This window comes from Nycticebus coucang, chromosome 13, assembly GCF_027406575.1.
Source record: "Nycticebus coucang isolate mNycCou1 chromosome 13, mNycCou1.pri, whole genome shotgun sequence".
Classification (NCBI taxonomy): domain Eukaryota; kingdom Metazoa; phylum Chordata; class Mammalia; order Primates; family Lorisidae; genus Nycticebus; species Nycticebus coucang.
This window is the reverse complement of record NC_069792.1, coordinates 99,224,589-99,243,926: the sequence shown is the minus strand read 5'-3', so window position 1 is coordinate 99,243,926 and position 19,338 is coordinate 99,224,589. Positions and strand designations below refer to the sequence as shown.

General features: G+C 42.8%; 1 protein-coding gene and 1 pseudogene across 7 annotated transcripts in view; both read left to right on the top strand.

The window, feature by feature from the left end:
* Positions 1-19,338, top strand: part of TRAPPC9 (trafficking protein particle complex subunit 9) — a 701,153-nt gene that overhangs the window by 116,309 nt on the left and 565,506 nt on the right. The window lies entirely within an intron of this gene.
* Positions 7,397-9,685, top strand: LOC128563469 (grainyhead-like protein 1 homolog; annotated as a pseudogene).

Genomic DNA, 19,338 nt, shown 5'->3' with positions numbered 1-19,338 from the left:
GCCCAGTATTTGCGTATAACCTAGGCACATCCTCCTGTGTAGATTAAATCATCTCTAGATTACTTGAAATACTTAATAAATAGTTATTATACTGTATTGATTAGGGAATAATGACAAGAAAATGTCTGTCCATGTTCAGTACAGATGCAGTTGTTTTCCAGATATTTTAAGTTCTTGGTTGGTGGAATCCTCCCGTAGGCAGACCCCACTGCACTTGGCTTTCTTCATCTCTACCAGGGGAGCCCGTGAGGAGGGACGGGGGAAACGGCAACTGAGTCAGAGCCCTGCCGCCTCCCACCTCCCTGAGCGCTCTTCTTCCAGTCTCCTCTCCTTCCCAGGATGACCATCTGCTCAGATGTTCAAGCCTCAACTCTCAGAATGATCTTCCCTTCCGCCCTCCCTCTCCAATCCTGAGGGTCTCACTTCGCGTGCTGTTTTCTCTAGGGCCGCCCTGACCCACGTCTCCCCAGTTCTTCTGTATCACACCTCATTGTGCATTTCCCAGTCTTCCAAGGAGAGGAGTAACCTTGGGGGTTAATTGGTATTTCAACATGTGAATTGTGGGGAGACCCTTCTGGGGACATAAACATTTAGACCACTGCAGGCTGTTGTGAAGATGAAAGGCAGTTTCCCAGATCACTCTTCCCATTTTACTCTGGCGGGTGTTATGTTCTCTCCCCACTCCCCTCCCTTCTCTCCAGATGTCACTCAGCTGAGTGTGAATTTGTTGATTTTGTTTAAGGACGTCTTAGTCCTTAGGGACAATACTTACATTTAAAAAAAAAAATAAAAAAAGAAAAAGAAAATCTTCAGAATTTAGTGTCAATTCCAGGGCCTCACTCTGGACCTATAAGTTAGAATCTCTGGCCTGTGACCCAGGAATCTGTACTTCATGAAAACCCTGGAGAGGTCAGGACAGGAGGTATATGCTGTGGTCTGAGATACAGGCTTTGAGAAGTGGAGATCATTAGTCAAATGTCTTTAACTGAGGCCTTTTCTGGGTCTTTGCCTGTTTTTGAAAACCAGCCTCCCTCCTTTCTCCTCCTTAGTCATTATTTGGTTGAGAAGTAAAATGAATAGAATCACCATTGCTGCCCTGATGTTCTTTGAAAGAATTTCTACACCCTTCTGTGGTAATATTTCCCAAGTCAAATTCATGACATGGGCCCATGAGCTTATATGTATGAAAAGTCATGCCAAACAATACAAGTGTATCACTTTTGTTTATAGATCCAGTGAAATGCTTTTATTGAAATGAAGGATGCTGCGGCTAGCATGATAATTGTGGTTGTTGTTGCCACGTACTTTGGCCAAGCAGGCATCTCCTGGAGAGCCATGGTAGTGAGGCCGAACACTGCCAAGTGCAGGGCCAGAGGGGTCTGGAGACTGTGCCCCCCTCTCTCATCTCGTGTGCCCAGGTAGTGAGGCTGAACACTGCCAAGTGCAGGGCCAGAGGGGTCTGGAGACTGTGCCCCCCTCTCTCATCTCGTGTACCCAGGTAGTGAGGCCGAACACTGCGAAGAGCAGGGCCAGAGGGGTCTGGAGACTGTGCCTCCCTCTCCCATCTTGTGTACCAAGGTAGTGAGGCTGAACACTGCCAAGTGCAGGGCCAGAGGGGTCTGGAGACTGTGCCCCCCTCTCTCATCTCGTGTACCCAGGTAGTGAGGCCGAACCCTGCCAAGTGCAGGGCCAGAGGGCTCTGGAGACTGTGCCCCCCTCTCTCATCTTGTGTACCCAGGTAGTGAGGCTGAACACTGCCAAGTGCAGGGCCAGAGGGGTCTGGAGACTGTGCCTCCCTCTCTCATCTCGTGTACCCAGGTAGTGAGGCTGAACACTGCCAAGTGCAGGGCCAGAGGGGTCTGGAGACTGTGCCTCCCTCTCTCATCTCGTGTACCCAGGTAGTGAGGCTGAACACTGCCAAGTGCAGGGCCAGAGGGGTCTGGAGACTGTGCCTCACTCTCTCATCTCGTGTACCCAGGTAGTGAGGCTGAACACTGCCAAGTGCAGGGCCAGAGGGGTCTGGAGACTGTGCCTCCCTCTCTCATCTCGTGTACCCAGGTAGTGAGGCTGAACACTGCCAAGTGCAGGGCCAGAGGGCTCTGGAGACTGTGCCTCACTATCTCATCTCATGTACCCAGGTAGTGAGGCCGAACACTGCCAAATGCAGGGCCAGAGGGGTCTGGAGACTGTGCCTCACTATCTCATCTCGTGTACCCAGGTAGTGAGGCCGAACACTGCCAAGTGCATGGCCAGAGGGCTCTGGAGACTGTGCCTCCCTCTCTCATCTCGTGTACCCAGGTAGTGAGGCCGAACACTGCCAAGTGCAGGGCCAGAGGGCTCTGGAGACTCTGCCCCCCTCTCTCATCTCGTGTACCCAGGTAGTGAGGCTGAACACTGCCAAGTGCAGGGCCAGAGGGGTCTGGAGACTGTGCCTCCCTCTCTCATCTCGTGTACCCAGGTAGTGAGGCTGAACACTGCCAAGTGCAGGGCCAGAGGGGTCTGGAGACTGTGCCTCCCTCTCTCATCTCGTGTACCCAGGTAGTGAGGCTGAACACTGCCAAGTGCAGGGGCAGAGGGGTCTGGAGACTGTGCCTCCCTCTCCCACCTTGTGCTGTTTCTCACTTACTGCAATTTTGTGAATTGTACTTTTCTGGTCGTCTTTTATAATCCTGAGTATTTTAATATGTGTTCCTTATTTTTTTTGAATATTAGTAAATTAGAAAATAGTATTGGAAACAAGAATGCATTATTTTACTAGCTTTTGCTCTCAGAGTTTATGAGCAAAATAACATGACCATACTTATTGAAAGCTTCCTATTACATGGACTAATAAACTAAAACATATGGGGTTTGGGTTTATGGCCTTATGTGTTGTATTTTGTGTTTTGTTTTCATTATGAAGTATATGTAGACTTCTCATTTGCATTTTTACCCCTTAACCTACATGTACAAAGTGTAAGGAGCTACAAAATGTATGGTGGCCCAAAATGAAGGATTTGATTTTTGAGCTGCTAAGGACACATGTATTTATTTTGCTTCCTGTTTTCCATTCCTGACATGCTTTCCCCCCATGTCTTTTTCCCAGATGGTGTATGTGTTTTCTTTAGGAGATTTGGTTTACTGTATTTCATTTTTTACCTGGGTCAGGGAGAAGGGAAGGTATGTATATGAATTGTTGCGTTACAAAGAATCCTGGCGGGAGTTCTTGAATACAGGAGTATAATTTGTTTCCATTGCAAATTATACAGGCCCTTTTGTTGAGAAATAGAAGGGACTGAATAAAACCCCAAGCAGAAATGAAGGGAAGCTTTTGACTTACTTTCAGTTCTATGCTGAAGAGACAAATATTGTGTGGTATGACATAAGTACCTGCTAATGAAATACATTCTTGGTGAGAAACCACCCATGTAAAATAATGAGGTGAAGAAAAACTACCAGTATGTCAAAATCCCAAATGTATTAGTAGATTTACTAGTTACAGGAAAATAGTAATTTGCAAAGTTTTAGGTGAACCAAAATAGAGCGTCCCAGGGTGGCATCAAAAGGGGCCTTTTGCAACTCATTGAAGGATTTAGTCTCCATAGGACAATGTGGCTCCGAGTGTTGTAGTTTTCAGCAGTGGAGTGGAGTTCTGTTTTTCTGTTTACTTGTCTACTCTGCAATGTGCCAAGACACCATTGCCAAGGCTGGACTTTGACATTTCTGGTCTAGAATGTGGGAACTTGTCCTAAGGGATCTCACTGTCTCCCAAGTCTCTTCTTTCTTCTGACCTCTATCCAGATGATAGGGTGATCTTTCTAAAACAGGTATTAATCCGAAGCAGTCTTCTGCTGCAGTCACATGAAGTTGTCCCACTGCTTGCAGGAATCGGTCTGAATGCCTTCACCCCTGGGCAGCGTCGTTTCCCTCTGTACCCAGGTGGTCCCCTTGGCTCAGGCAGGAGACTTAGCCACTGCTCTGAGAATAGACCCTCTGCCTTGTGAGCTTTCTCTGCTTTTCAATACACGGGATGTAGCCCTAACCTCCCTGTCCCCAGGACCTTTCCTTGACTCCTTCAGATAGAAAAATTTTCTTTCTTTTCAAACTTTTTCCCTCACATATATATAGTAGTGCTTTTCACATTGCATATTGGTTTTAATTTTTATTATTATTTTTTTGAGACAGAGTCTCACTATGTCACCTTGGTAGTATGCTGTGGCATCATAGCTCACAGCAACTTCAAACTCTTAGGCTCAAGCGATTCTCTTGCCTCAGCCTCCTGAGGCCCACCACAACGCCTGGCTATTTTTTTTTTTTTTTTTTTTTTGCAGTTTTTGGCCGGGGCTGGGTTTGAGCCTTCCACCTCAGTATATGGGGCCGGTGTCCTACTCCTTTGAGCCACAGGTGTCACCCTGCCCAGCTATATTTTGTTTTAGCATGTTAGTTTTTAATTTTCTGGTGTGTGAAGGCTGGAAAGCTGGAATTGAGTCTTTTTCTTTTTTAAACCCCAGCCTACCACAAAGCCTGGCTCACAGATTGTTAAATCCAATTGCCTTGTTTTCTTATCAGTGACAGGAGCATTAACACTGTCTCCATCTTGCTGTACTGCTATAAGAATTAGACGTACATCAAGAGCCTGAAGTACAACATGTGCTCAGTAACAGTGGTAGTTGTTGTTGCTCTTGCTCAGGCTGGTCTTGAACTCCCACGCTCAAGCGATCCACCTGCCTTGGCCTCCAGAGTGCTGGGATCACAGGCGTGAAGCACCATGCCTGCAGGAAGTGCACAGTCTGTGTAAAATCAGATGTTTCATGCAGCGGCATCTATGTGTATTCCTGCATATGTGGTGTCTTTGTTGGTCTGCTGACTATAGCCAGGTGCTGTCACAAAGTGCCTCTCACCGGCCACTTTCTCTCTCACAGTTCTGGAGGCCGGCAGTCTGGAGATCGCCACGTCAGAGGTGCCTTCCTTTGAGGCCTTTCTCCTGGGTGTGTATATGGCCGTCTTCTGGAAGGGTCATCTCCACATGGTCCCCCTCTGTGCGCGTCTGTGTCTTGATGTCCTCTTCTTATGAGGATACGGGTCAGATGAGGGTCTACCCCGAGACCTCATTTTCCTCTAATTATCTCTTCACATCACCTTTCTCCACCTATGGTCACATTCTGAGGTAGTGGGGTGAGAACATCAAGGTAGGAATTGGGGGGACATAATTCAAGCCGTAACATGAACCATGATCCGTCCTGTCCTGTCATATCCACTCCATCCCATCCCATCTCAGAGGTCACTGGTCACTGTCCCCTGCAACACCATAGGGTGTGCACTAGCGTTGCCCTTTCGGAAATGATAATGGCATCAGTGTATTTGAGATGTGTCCGCTGATTCCTCCTCAGGGTCTCTTGTGACCAGTGGCCCGTAGTTGTCAGCTCTGTTTACATGTGTGGTATCTGAACCGAATGCAGTTAGTCAGCCCAGCGAGCCATTAAATCTTGCTACTTTCCTGTTTTAGTGATCAGAGAGAAAGAGGAGGCTTCAGTTCAGGTTTTTCTGGATGTCATTTTAAAAAAGAGATTGAGTTTAATTTTCATTCATCACATTCATTTAGCAAGTTCTAAGTGAAAGAAACTTATTTTAGGGGAAGAAATGGTATATCCTTTAGTAAAATAAAATTCTCTTTAGAACATTTAGCATTTATCTTCTCTCTGTGTACAAATGACCCCCCTTTTCAGGGAGAAGACTCTCCTCAGTCCACGGCAGCTCAGCCTGATCTCGGGCCCCTCCTGGAACACCTGGTGCAGATGGCAGGGTGCCAGGCCTTGGTGTGTTGGCTTTGCCTGTTGTGAGCAGCTCTGAGGGTCTGAGGGTTCATCTTTCAGATTGTTAAATGAGACAGTCTGTGCTCTGCCCGTTATTACTAACTGCCTTCTTTGCCTCCTCTCTCCATCTCCCTGTTCCAGCAGCAAGCCTCACAGCACCACTGAGGCTTACCCTTGCACTTGACACCCAAGCAGCCCATTGCACTGATGAGCAGGCCAGCTCCAGGCAGGCAGATCGCCACACTTGTGCACCGTGCTGCAGAGCCACAGGGAGGTTTGCAGGTCTGAGAGGATGGGTTCCATGTGCCCTCCTTCCCCACGGAGGGGTTCGAATCCAGCCTGGGTGGCCAAACAACAATGACAACTGCAACCAAAAAATAGCTGGGTGTTGTGGTGGGCACCTGTAGTCCCAGCTACTCGGGGGGCTGAGGCAAGAGAATTGCTTAAGCCTAGGAGTTAGAGGTTGCTGTGAGCTGTGATGCCATGTTACTCTACCCAGGGTGACAGCTTGAGGGTCTGTCTCAAACAAACAAACAAAAAAAAAAAAAATAGAAAGCCTCAACAAAGAAATTGACACAAAGACAAAATAAAAAATATAGAACTAAAAATACGGTAATGAGTATAGGATCTGTCCCCTTTTTATTCCTGATATAAGTGATTTGGGATTCTCTCCTAGAGTTTTATTAATTTAATTTAATTTAACTTTTTGCTCTGAATATGTCCTTTCATAATGCTGCCAAGATTAACCATTCCCCTTTAACTAATGGAGATACCAAGTTTCGTGAGTTAAATGACTAAGTTACAACTGCCCAAATTGTAGAGCCATGACATGCCAATTTCCCACCTCAAGCACATCACTCTTTTCTATCATCTGCTCTGTTTTGAAGAGCAATTAGTAAATAAAACAAGCTAAAGGGTCTGTATACTAAGGTTGACAGCCACCCCCAAAACACTGAATATAATTCTTAGCATAAAAAATAGGCAAAAGATGGTATATGCAAGCAGTATTACACAGTGATCATTTATAAAAGGGGTCAAGAAGAAATGTTCTTCTGTTCTAAGAATATCACTCTTTTTATAACTGAGAGGTAGATTTATGGAACAGAAAAGAGAACCAAGAGATGAACCCAGCTACTTATCATCATTTGATCTTTGATAAGCTTATCAAAAACATTCAGTGGAGGAAAGACTCCTTATTTAACAAATGGTGCTGGGTGAACTGGCTGGTGACCTGTAGAAGACTGAAACTGGACCCACACCTTTCACCATTAACAAAAATTGATTCTCACTGGATAAAAGACTTAAATTTAAGACATGAAACTATAAAAATACTAGAATGAAGTGCAGGGAAAACACTTGAAGAAATCAGCCCAGGAGAATATTTTATGAGGAGGACCCCCCCACCCCCAGGCAATTGAAGCAACACCAAAAATCCATTGCTGGGATCTGATCATACTAAAAAGCTTCTGTACAGGAGAAAAGCAAACCCAACCCTTTGGGGCCACTGCTCGGACCCGCCGCCAGCCTCCTCCTCTCCCCAGATCGGGTGTACTGTCCCAACTCGAAAGTCCACTTCTGTGGCCCGGCTGCAGCCAGCGAGTGCGATGACACAGGAATACGACAACAAACCAATACGGCCTGTATTGGTTCTTCAGAATGAAGCGCTTTATCTGCAGCGGCGCTCCTACACTAGTGAGGATGAAGCCTGGAAATCTTTCCTGGAAAATCCTCTCACTGCAGCAACCAAAGCCATGATGAGCATCAATGGGGATGAAGACAGCGCGGCCATGCTGGGCTTGCTCTATGACTATTACAAGGTTCCAAGAGAGAGAAGGTCTTCAACAGTAAAGTCAGATGTTGAGCACCCAGAGCCAGATCACAGCAAAAGAAACAGCATACCAGTAGTGGCAGAGCAGCCCCTCATTTCTGCTGGAGAAAGCAGAGTGCAAGTACTGAAAAATGTGCCGTTTAACATTGTCCTTCCCCACGGCAATCAGCTGGGCATTGATAAGTGAGGCCACCTCACTGCTCCTGATATGATGGTCACAGTTTCCATAGCAACAATGCCTACTCACTCCATCAAGACTGAAACCCAGCCACATGGCTTTGCTGTGGGAATACCCCCCACAGTATAACACCCCGAGCCCACCGAGCGGGTGGTAGTTTTCGACCGTAACCTCAATCTTGACCAGTTCAGCTCTGGTGCTCAACCCCCAAATGCTCAATGGCGGACTCCGGACTCTACTTTCTCAGAGACCTTCAAGGAGGGCGTTCAGGAGGTTTTCTTCTCCTCGAATCTCAGTCTGCGGATGCCTGGGATGAATTCAGAGGACTATGTTTTGACAGTGTTTCTGGAACAACTTTGAATATACTCTAGAAGCTTCAAAATCGCTTCGCCAGAAGCCAGGAGACAGCACTATGACATGCCTGAAGAAAGGCCAGTTCTACCCTGTCACCTTGAAGGAGGTGAGCAGCAATGAAGGAATTTATCACCCCATCAGCAAAGTCCGAAGTGTGATCATGGTGGTTTTTGCTGAAGACAAAAGCAGAGAAGATCAGTTAAGGCATTGGAAGTACTGGCACTCCCGCCAGCACACGGCCAAACAGAGGTGCGTTGACATAGCTGACTACAAAGAAAGCTTCAACACCATCAGCGGCATTGAGGAGGTCGCTTATAATGCTATTTCCTTCACCTGGGACATTAACGATGACGCAAGTTTTCTGACTCTTTTTTTTTGGCCGGGGCTAGGTTTGAACCCACTACCTCCGGCATATGGGACCAGCGCCCTACTCCTTGAGCCACAGACGCCGCCCATGATGATGCAAGTTTTCATCTCTGTGAACTGCTTAAGCACAGATTTCTCCTCTCAGAAGGGCATGAAGGGGTCGCCTCTGAACATTCAAATTGACAACTACAGTTACAACAACTGCAGCAACAAGCCAGTGCACGGGGCCTACTGCCAGATACAGGTCTTCTGTGACAAGGGAGCCGAACGGAAAATCAGGGATGAAGAATGAAAGCAAAGCAAGAGAAAAGTTTCAGATGTTAAAGTGCCACTGCTTCCTTCTCACAAACGCATGGACATCATGGTTTTCTTTATTTTTTATTAAATCATAGCTGTGTACATAAGTGTGATCATGGGGCACCATACGCTGGTTTCATAGACCGTTTGACACATTTTCATCACACTGGTTAACATAGCCTTCTGACATCACGGTTTTCAAACCCTTTCTTGATCTCGACACTCAGCCTGTCCTCGTCATTCCTGACGTGCACTTTGCCAGCCTGCAGCGGGGCACTCATGTCCTTCCCATTGCCTCAGAGGAGCTGGAGGGTGAAGGCTCCACCTTGAAAAGAGGGCCATATGGCAGGAAGATGACCTTGCCGTCCACCTCCGGCTAAGCTGACCCGGATGGAAGAACCGAAGAGAGTGCTGCTCTGCGTTGGAAAGGAGGCAGAAGAAGTCTTTGATGCCCTCATGCTCAAGACCCCGTCTTTAAAGGGCTTGATGGAAGCTATCTCAGACAAATACGATGCTCTGCATGACAAGTTTGGGAAGATATTCAAGAAGTGTAAAAAGGGGATCCTGGTGAACATGGATGACAACATTGTGAAGCATTACTCCAATGAGGACACCTTCCAGCTACAGATCGAAGAAGCGGGGGGGATCGTACAAGCTCACCCTGACAGAGATCTAGAGGCCAGACATCCGCAGCCCCCACTAGTTCTAGAAGGTGTTACTAGATCTTACAGTTTGGCCACGGCTTCCCCAGTCGGCACTGCACAAACAGGTGACATCAAGGGAAGGGCTTCCTTTCGAGTTGGAGATGGAGCTGCATTTGGCTTGGAAACAGCATTTAAGTTATTACATTGGCGTTTTTCACATGACAGAGAAATCCATATACCATTGTGTTTGAATTTTCTGACATATTTAGGATTAAAGGTAAAACTTTGTTCCAGAGCCTTAACAGAGTCTCTGGGAACTTTTAGGATACCCAATACCTTATTTATCAAAATACTAGGGTATCTGCCTTGTTCCTGCAGTATTGGTGGGCCTGCTCACTAATGGAAGTCAGAAGGAACAAGTGTGGCTTTAAGGACGGACGTTGTGTCCTTGACGTTGTGTCCTTGCCTGAACTCTGTAACTCCCATTGCCCCAGGTTAGTGGGAGCACCTGAAGGGTACAGGGCTGAGTCTTTTCTCCCTTAGCCTCTCATCTTCCAATAAATGTTTACTAAAATAGGGCATGTTACTGAAATCTTCCTTTGCAACTTTCTTGGACATATCAACTGCCTTTCTTATGAAGAATTTAAATGGGTTACAGTATGAAATCAATTAAGATAAAGCTGCAGTGTATATAAGTGCAATATATTTTTGAAGGTCTTGTCTGTAAATATGTACATACATATCTTATATAAATATATATAAATATGGTGTCTGTGTACATATAGTGAAGCATGCAGTCAGATCTACCTTAAAGACTTTCTCTAGACAAAAGGGTAAGTTATTTTTGATAATGTATACCAAGCAGATAGAATTCTGTGCTTAGCGGAACCCACTTAAAACCTTTTTCTCTGTTTTCCCAAACACGAACAGTCATGCTGTAGCGTAGCAAAACCTTCTCAAATGACAGAGATTCTCTTTGTTAGTGAGAATGTTACCATTTGGATTTCTGCACTGTTTAAGTTTGTTAAACACTACCGCAATTCTTGTCTGTTGTATATGCCACTGTCAGTCAGATGTGCTCATACGGAGTGTGTGTTAAAGTCCCCTGTTATGATGGTATTATCAGATATCATATTGCTCAGACTGAGTAAGGTCTGCTTCAAGAATCTGGGAGCATTTAAATTGGGTGCATAAATATTTAGAATTGAAATGTCTTCTTGTTGTAGTTTTCCCTTGACCAATATAAAGTGACCATCTTTGTCTTTTTTGACTTTAGTTGCTTTAAATCCACATGTATCTGGAAATCAGATTGCAACTCCTCTTTTCTTCTGAATTCCATTTGCCTGAAAAATTGTCTTCCAACCCTTGACTCGGAGCTTTAATTTGTCTTTTGAAGCCAGGTGTGTTTCTTGCAGACAGCAAATGGATGGCTTGTGTTTTTTAATCCAGTCAGCCAATCTATGTCTCTTCAGTGGGGAATTCAAGCCATTAACATTTATTGAGATAATTGATAAGTGTGGTAGTATTCTATTCGTCTTATTTGGTGAGAGTCCATTGCTTAGTTTTATCTTTTGCATCAGTGTGGAGGTTAGGTTCTGTCCTTTGATTTCTGAGTTCTTACTTTGCTGCTGATCCATTGTGGTGGTCAGTGTGCAGAACAGGTTGAAGTATTTCCTGTAGAGCTGGTCTTGTTGTGGCGAATTTCCTCAATGTTTGTATATCCGTAAATGATTTGATTTCTCCGTCAATTTCGAAGCTTAGCTTAGCAGGGTACTGGGCTGAAAATTGTTCTGTTTAAGTAGATTAAAGGTAGATGACCATTGTCTTCTTGCTTGGAAAGTTTCATTAGAGAAGTCTGCGGTCACTCTGATGGATTTGCCCCTGTAGGTCAACTGGCGCTTACTCCTGGCAGCTTGCAGAATCTTTTCTTTTGTCTTGACTTTGGACAGGTTCATCACAATGTGTCTTGGAGAAGCTCGGTTAGAGTTGAGGCGACCTGGGGTCCGATAGCCCTCTGAAAGCAGTGTGTCAGAATCTTTGGTGATGTTTGGGAAATTTTCTTTTATGATATTCTCTAGTATGGCTTCCATTCCTCTGGGGCATTCTTCTTCCCCTTCTGGAATTCCTATAACTTGTATGTTGGAACGCTTCATAAAGTCCCAGAATTCTGACAGTGAACGTTCTGCTTTCTCTCTCTTCTTTTTTTGCCTCTTTTACTGTCTTGAGTTATCTCAAGAACTTTGTCTCCTACCTCTGAAATTCTTTCTTCTGCATGGTCTAACCTGTTGCTGATACTTTCCATTGCATCTTTAAGTTCCCTAATTGACTGTTTCAGTTCCTTCAGGTCTGCTATATCCTTTTTATATTCTTCATATCGTTCATCTCTTATTTGATTCTGTTTTTGGATTTCCTTTTGGTTATTTTCCACTTTATTAGCAATTTCCTTCATTGTTTCCATCATTTCTTTCATTGTTTTCAACATGTGTATTCTAAATTCCCTTTCTGTCATTCCTAACATTTCTTTACAGGTGGAATCATCTGCAGTAGCTACCTCATGGTCCCTTGGTGGGGTTGTTCTAGACTGGTTCTTCATGTTGCCTGGAGTTTTCTGCTGATTCTTCCTCATGAGTGATTTCTTTTATCTGTTTCCTTGCCCTAATTTTCCTTTCACTTCCTCTTGCTCTTTAAGTTCTTGTGCCTGTGGACTAAGGGTTACAGGACCAGAAGGGTGAGAAGGTTGAAGAGCAAAAAAGGGATGAAAGAAAGGAGGACCGAGTGATAAGAAAAAAAAGAAAGATAGAGAAAGGAGAGGGGGTGGGTATAAGGAATATTGACAAAAAGAAGAGAGGCACAGAAAGAGGGAGACAGGGCAATATAGGTGTACAGTAGGGTACTTTGACACAACCTTAAGAAACCCCACCTTCTGGGGGTGCCCAGTTGGGTGGTTCCCTTGAGGTCAGCAGCTCTTTGCTAACCTGATCAGACACAGTACCCCACCTCCACCAAGTAGAGAGGAAAGACAAAAATGCTATAAATCAAACCAAAAGAAGCAAACAGAAAACTTTACAGGGATAAAATTGGGTGAAAAACCAAATGATAGCGGTAGAAACACTAGCAAAAATGAAGTTGTAGTTATTAAAAAAGGCAGCAATGGGAAATTATAATTAAACTAGAAAAATTGAGAAAGAAAAAGGGATCTGTATGGAAAAGATTGAAATTAAAAAACAAAAGAACATCAACAACGTCAAAATAAACAAACAAACAAACAAACAAAAAAAACAACCAAACAAAAAAAAAAAGAAAAAATACACAACCAAAAACAAAGCAGTTTGTATATGTTATTGAATATTGTCTGGGCAACACGTGGTCTTCTGGGGTATGAGATGTTAATCACAGTTCTGATACGACTGGAGGCTGCTGATTTCTCAAACCCCAGCAGGTAGACACCCTAAGTCTCTCTTCAGCCCACTTAAAAGGCACTTTGAACTTGTAAACTTGCTGAGCAGAAGCTTTCTCGCTGGAATCACTGCTGAAGTGGCTATCCACTTACCCAGTGTGCCAAAACCGGTCTCACTCTGCCCCTGAGGGTTAGGACTGCAAGGCGGCTCAGACCCCACCCTTAGGCTACTTGGTTGCTGGGTTACCAGCTCCCACCCGTTTCTAGCTCTGCGACCCTGAGGGCAGAGCTTGCCGGGGCAGATCATTGACAATGGTTCCGTGTGACCCAGAGCCAAACACTATTAGCTCCGTCTGGCTCAGCGGCTCAGACTGGGGCCCTAGACAACGGCCAAAGTTCTCCGCACTCCCACTCAGGCCTTCCCCAAGGCAGTTCAACTCAGTGCCAAGTCCAAGGACATCAAAACAGTTCACAGGTAAGGCCTTTCTGGTTTGCAGTCTCCCTGCTACTGAACTTACAGTTGTGGGCGGGTTTAGACATTTTGAACACACGCGACCGCTTGCCCGTTTTCCACTGTTTTAGTCCTCCTCTTGGGGTCCAGAAGTCTCTCGCTGACTCCCTGTATCCTCATACGAGTGATGATAGGCAGTTCCCACCAGCCAGAGATGCCTGGAGTCCTATCTCCCCAGACTCACGGTGCCCAGATGCAAGGAAGCTGTTACTCGGCTGCCATCTTGCTCCGCCTCCTCCTTATTTGTTGTTTTTAATTATATCATCAAAGATGTACTTTAAACCAAAGGGGATTAAATTTTATATGTCTATTTCATAAAAAACAAAGCAAAACAAAAAAACCTTCTGTACAGCCAAGAGCACAGTAATTAAAGCAAACAGACAGCCTTCAGAATGGGAGATTTTTGCAGGTTATGCTTCCAACAAAGATCTAATAAGAAAACTCAAACTAATCAATAAGAAAAGAACAAATAACCCCATTTCTTTCTTTTGGTTCCAAATCTATATATTTTTTATTAAATCAAGCTGTGTACCTTAATGCAATCATGGGGTACAATGTGCTGGTTTTATATACCATTTGAAATACTTTCATCAAACTGGTTAATATAGCCTTCACCGCATTTTCTTAGTTACTGTGTTAAGACATTTATATTCTACACTTAATAAATTTAACATGTACCTTTGTAAAATGCACCATAGATGTGATCCCACCAATTACCCTCCCTCCATCCATCCTCCCCCCTTCCCCTCCCGTTACCCTCCCTCCATCTATCCTCCCCCTTCCCCTCCTCCTCCTCTTTCCCCTTCTTCTTGGGCTATAGTTGGGTTATAGCTTTCATATGAAAGCTACAAATTGGTTGTATAGTAGGGCTGAATACATTGGATACTTTTTCTTCCATTCTTGAAATACTTTGCTAAGAAGAATCTGTTTCAGCTCTATCCATGTAAACATGAAAAAGGTAAAGTCTCCAGCCTTTTTAAAGGCTGCATAATATTCCACAGTGTATATATACCACAATTTATTGATCCATTCATGGGTCGATGGGCATTTGGGCTTCTTCCATGACTTAGCCATTATGAATTGGGCTGCAATAAACATTCTGGTGCAAATATCTTTGTTATAAAGTGATTTTTGGTCTTATGGGTATATATCTAGTAGAGGAATTGAAGGATCAAATGGCAGGCCTATTTTTAGATCCCTAAGTGATCTCCAAACATCTTTCCAAAAGGAACATATTAGTTTGCATTCCCACCAGCAGTGCAGAAGTGTTCCCTTTTCTCCACATCCACGCCAACATCTCTGGTTTTGGGATTTTTTGATGTGGGCTAATCTTACTGGGGTTAGATGGTATCTCAAAGTGGTTTTGATTTGCATTCTCTGATGATTAAGGATGATGAACATTTTTTCATGTGTCTGTAGGCCATATGTCTGTCTTCTTCAGAGAAGTTTCTCTTCAAGTCTCTTGCCCACCCTGAGATGGGATCACTTGTTCTTTTCTTGCTAATACATTTGAGTTCTCTGTGGATTCTGGTTATTAAACCTTTGTCGGAGACATAACCTGCAAATATCTTCTCCCGTTCTGAGGGCTGTCTGTTTGCTTTACTTACTGTGTTCTTGGCTGTGCAGAAGCTTTTTAGTTTGATCAGATCCTAGTAATGGATTTTTGGTGTTGCTTCAATTGCCCGGAAGGTCTTCCTCATAAAATATTTGCCCAGGCTGATTTCTTCAAGTGTTTTCCCTGCACTTCTGTCTAGTATTTTTATAGTTTCATGTCTTAAGTTTAAATCTTTAATCCAATGAGAGTCTAGCTTAGTTAGTGGTGAAAGGTGTGGGTCCAGTTTCAGTCTTCTACAGGTTGCCAGCCAATTCACCTAGCACCATTTGTTAAATAGGGAGTCTTTCCCCCACTGAATATTTTTGATTGGCTTATCAAAGATCAAATAACAGTAAGTAGCTGGGTTTATCTCTTGGTTCTTTATTCTGTTCCATACATCTACTTTGCTGTTTTTCTACCAGTACCATGCTGTTTTGATCACTATTAATTTGTAGTATAATCTGAGGTCTGGTGATTCCTCCTATTTTGTTTTTATTTCTGAGTAATGTCTTGGCTATTTGAGGTTTTTTCTGATTCCATATAAAATGAAGTATTTTTTCGAGATCTTTAAAGTATGACAGTGGAGCTTTAATAGGGATTGCTTTAAAATTGTATATTGCTTTGGGTAGTATGGACATTTTAACAATGTTGATTCTTCCCAGCCATGAGCATGGTATGTTTTTCCATTTTTTAACATATTCAGCTATTTCTTTTCTTAGAGTTTCATAGTTCTCTTTATAGAGATTTTTCACATCCTTTGTTAGATAAACTCCCAAATATGTCATCTTCTTTGGCACCACTGTGAATGGAATAGAGTCTTTGACTGTTTTTTCAGCTTGACTATTGTTGGTATATATAAAGGCTACAGATTTATGAGTGTTGCTTTTGTAACCTGAGATACTGCTGTATTCCTTGGTCACTTCTAAGAGTTTTGTAGTGAATCCCTGGTGTTTTCTACATATACAATCATATCATCTGCGAAGAGTGAAAGTTTGATCTCTTCTGACCCTATATAGATACCTTTGATAGCCTTTTCTTCCATAATTGTGATGGCTAAAACTTCCATTACAATGTTAAAGAGTGGCGGACACAATGGGCAACCTTGTCTGGTTCCTGATCTGAGTGGAAATGATTTCAATTTAACTCCATTCAATACAACATTGGCTGTAGATGCCCTCTATGAGTTTAAGAAATGTCCCTTCTATACCAATTTTCTTAAGTGTTCTGATCATGAAAGGATGCTGGATATTATCAAAAGCTTTTTCTGCATCATTTGAGAGAATCATATGGTCTTTTTTTTTTTTATTTTGTTTAGTGCTGAATTGTATTTATAGATTTATGTATATTGACCTAGCCTTGAGACCCCGGGATAAAACCCACTTGGTCAAGGTGTATAATTTGATGTGTTGCTGGATTCTGTTTGCTAGGATCTTGTTGAGTATTTTTGCATCAGTATTCATTAGTGATATTGGTCTATAATTTTCTTGTTGGGTCTTTTCCTGGTTTGGAGATCAAGGTGATGTTTGCTTCATAGAATGTGTTGGGTAGTATTCCTTCTTTTTCTATATTTTGGAAAAGGTTGGGTAATATAGGTACTAGTTCCTCTTTCAAGGTTTGGTAGAATTCTGATGTGAAGCCATCTGGTCCTGGGCTTTTCTTTTTAGGGAGATTTTGTATGGTTGATGCTATTTGTTATAGGCCTGTTCAACATTTCTACTTCATTCTGGCTAAGTCTAGGAAGGTGGCGTGCTTCCAAGTATTGGTCAATTTCCTTCAGATTTTCATATTTCTGAGAATAAGAAGGATTTTTTGAATTTCTGAGCAGTGTGTTGTTATTTTGTCTTTGTCATTTCTGATTGATGAAATTAGAGATTTTATTCTTTTTTTCCTGGTTAGGTTAGCCAAAGGTTTATCTATTTTATTAACCTTTTCAAAAAACCAACTTTTTTACTTACCGATTTGTTGTATAATCCATTTGTTTTCAATTTCATTTAATTCTACTCTAATTTGGGTTATTGCTTTTCTTCTGCTGGGTTTGGGATTGTAATGTTCTTCCTTTTCCACTTGCTTGAGATGTCTCATTAAGTTGTTAACTTCCTCTCTTTCTGTTCTCTTGGGGAAGGCTTGCAATGCTGTAAATTTCCCTCTTAGGACTCCCTTTCGCGTATCTCAGAGGTTCTGATAATTTGTGTCTTCATTATCATTTTGTTCCAAAATTTGGTAGTTTCCTTTTAATCTGAAGTATGACCCAGTTATTGTTCAGCATAAGGTTATTTAGTTTCCATGTTTCTGTATGAGTATGCAGATTCCTGTTGTTACTGAGTTCAACTTTTATTCCATGATGTCTGAGAAGATGCAAGGAATAATTTCTATTCTTTTAAATTTGCTGAGGTTAGACTTGTGACCTAAGATGTGATTAAATTTGGAGGATGTTCCATGGGCTGATGAGAAGAATGTGTATTCAATTTTGTTAGGATGAAATGTTCTGTAAATGTCTGTTAAATCCAGTTGTTGAATAGTTAATTTTAAGTCTAAAATTTTTTTGCTAAGTTTCTTATTGGAGAATCTATCCAGGACTGCCAAAGGAGTGTTAAAATCCCCAACTATTATGGTGCTAGAGGAAGTCAAGTTGCTCATGTCTGTTAAAGTCTGTTTTATAAATGAGGTGCATTCTGGTTGGGTGCATAAATGTTAATAATTGAAATCTCATCATGTTGAGTGTTGCCCTTAACAAATATGAAGTGATCATCCTTATCTTTCCTTACATTTGTTGGTTTAAAGCCTATTGTATCTGCGAAAAAAATCACAACACGTGCTTTTTTCTGATTTCCATTTGCTTGAAATATAGATGACCATCCCTTCACCCTGAGGCTATACTTATCTTTTAAGGTAAGATGAGATTCTTGTATGCAGCAGATATCTGGCCTGAGTTTTTGTGTCCAGTTAGCCAACCTGTGCCTCTTTAGAGGACAATTTAAGCCATTCACGTTAATGGAGAATATTGATAAGCCTGGTAAAATTTTGGGTATTGAGTTTTTCAAAAGTCCAGTGGACATTTTTAATCTTTTCACTGCTGTGGAAGTTGGAATTTGATCAAAAGTTTCTGAGTGAGTTTACTTTTGTAGTAGAGGATTGCGCTGGTCATTATGGAGGATAGGTCTGAGAATATCCTGGAGAAGCTAGTTTAGTTATGGCAAATTTCTTCAACGTGTGTGTCATTAAAGTATTTAATTTCTCCATCATAAATGAAACTCAGCTTAGCTGGATACAGAATCCTGGGTTGAAAATTATTTTGTTTTAGGAGATTAAAAGTGGATGACCACCCTCTTCTAGCTTGAAAGGTTTCAGCAGAGAGATCTGCAGTCATTCTTTCCCTTGAAGGTTATGGTTTTCTTATGTCGGGCTGCTTGCAGAACTTTCTCCTTCATATTCACTTTGGTGAAGTTAATTATAATGTGTCTCAGAGATGCCTTCTTTGTGTTGAGTTGTGCTGGGGTTCTGAAACTGTCTGCTATCTGATTTCAGAATCTCTTGGCATCTCTGGTGTGTTCTTCTTGATTATCTCATGGAGTAGAGCATTTGGGCTTTCTGAAGTAATCTCATCACCTTCAGGGATTCCTATAAGGCAAATATTAGTTTTCTTCTAATTATCCCAGAGCTCTATAAGAGAATGATCCATTTTTGCTCTCCACTTCTCTTTCTCTTTGAGCATTTGGGAGCGTTCAAAAGCTTTGTCTTCAATGTCAGAAATCCTTTCTTCTGCCTGCTCCATTTTGTTACTGAGGGATTCTACTGTATTTCTCAGATCTTTGAGGGCTGCAAGTTCTTATCTCAATGTGTCAAAATCTTTGGTGATTTTGTCTTTGAATTCATTGAATTCTTGAGACAACTTTTGAAATGCTCCTTGAATTTCTAATTCCAACTTTACCTCCATTCTATTAATCTTAATATCAATCCACATTCTGAATTTGTTTTCTGACATCTCAGCCATTTGTTTATGAATGGAATCTTCTGGTGTGCCCATCATGTTCTTTGGGGGAGTTTATCTACTCTGATTATTCATGTTGCTGGAATTTTCCCACTGATTCTGCCCCATGATCATTCTACACTGTTTGGCTAGATGATCAGATAAGGTGAAGTTGGGTTGAGGGTTCCTGGAGTAGGGATTAACCAGCCCTTTGACAAGAGCTGGGACTGGTGTCTGTACCTTTTCCCCTAGAGCTTTGCAAAGGACCCATACAGTGCTATGGCCTGAGACACTGAGGACCTACTTGGTGTGGTGGGGCTAAGTGTTTCTGTCTTGTTTTTAGCTGGTCTCTGTCCACTCCTAGTGAAACAGTAACTCTGGGTTGAAGTCTCAGGGGGCCTGTGTTCCCA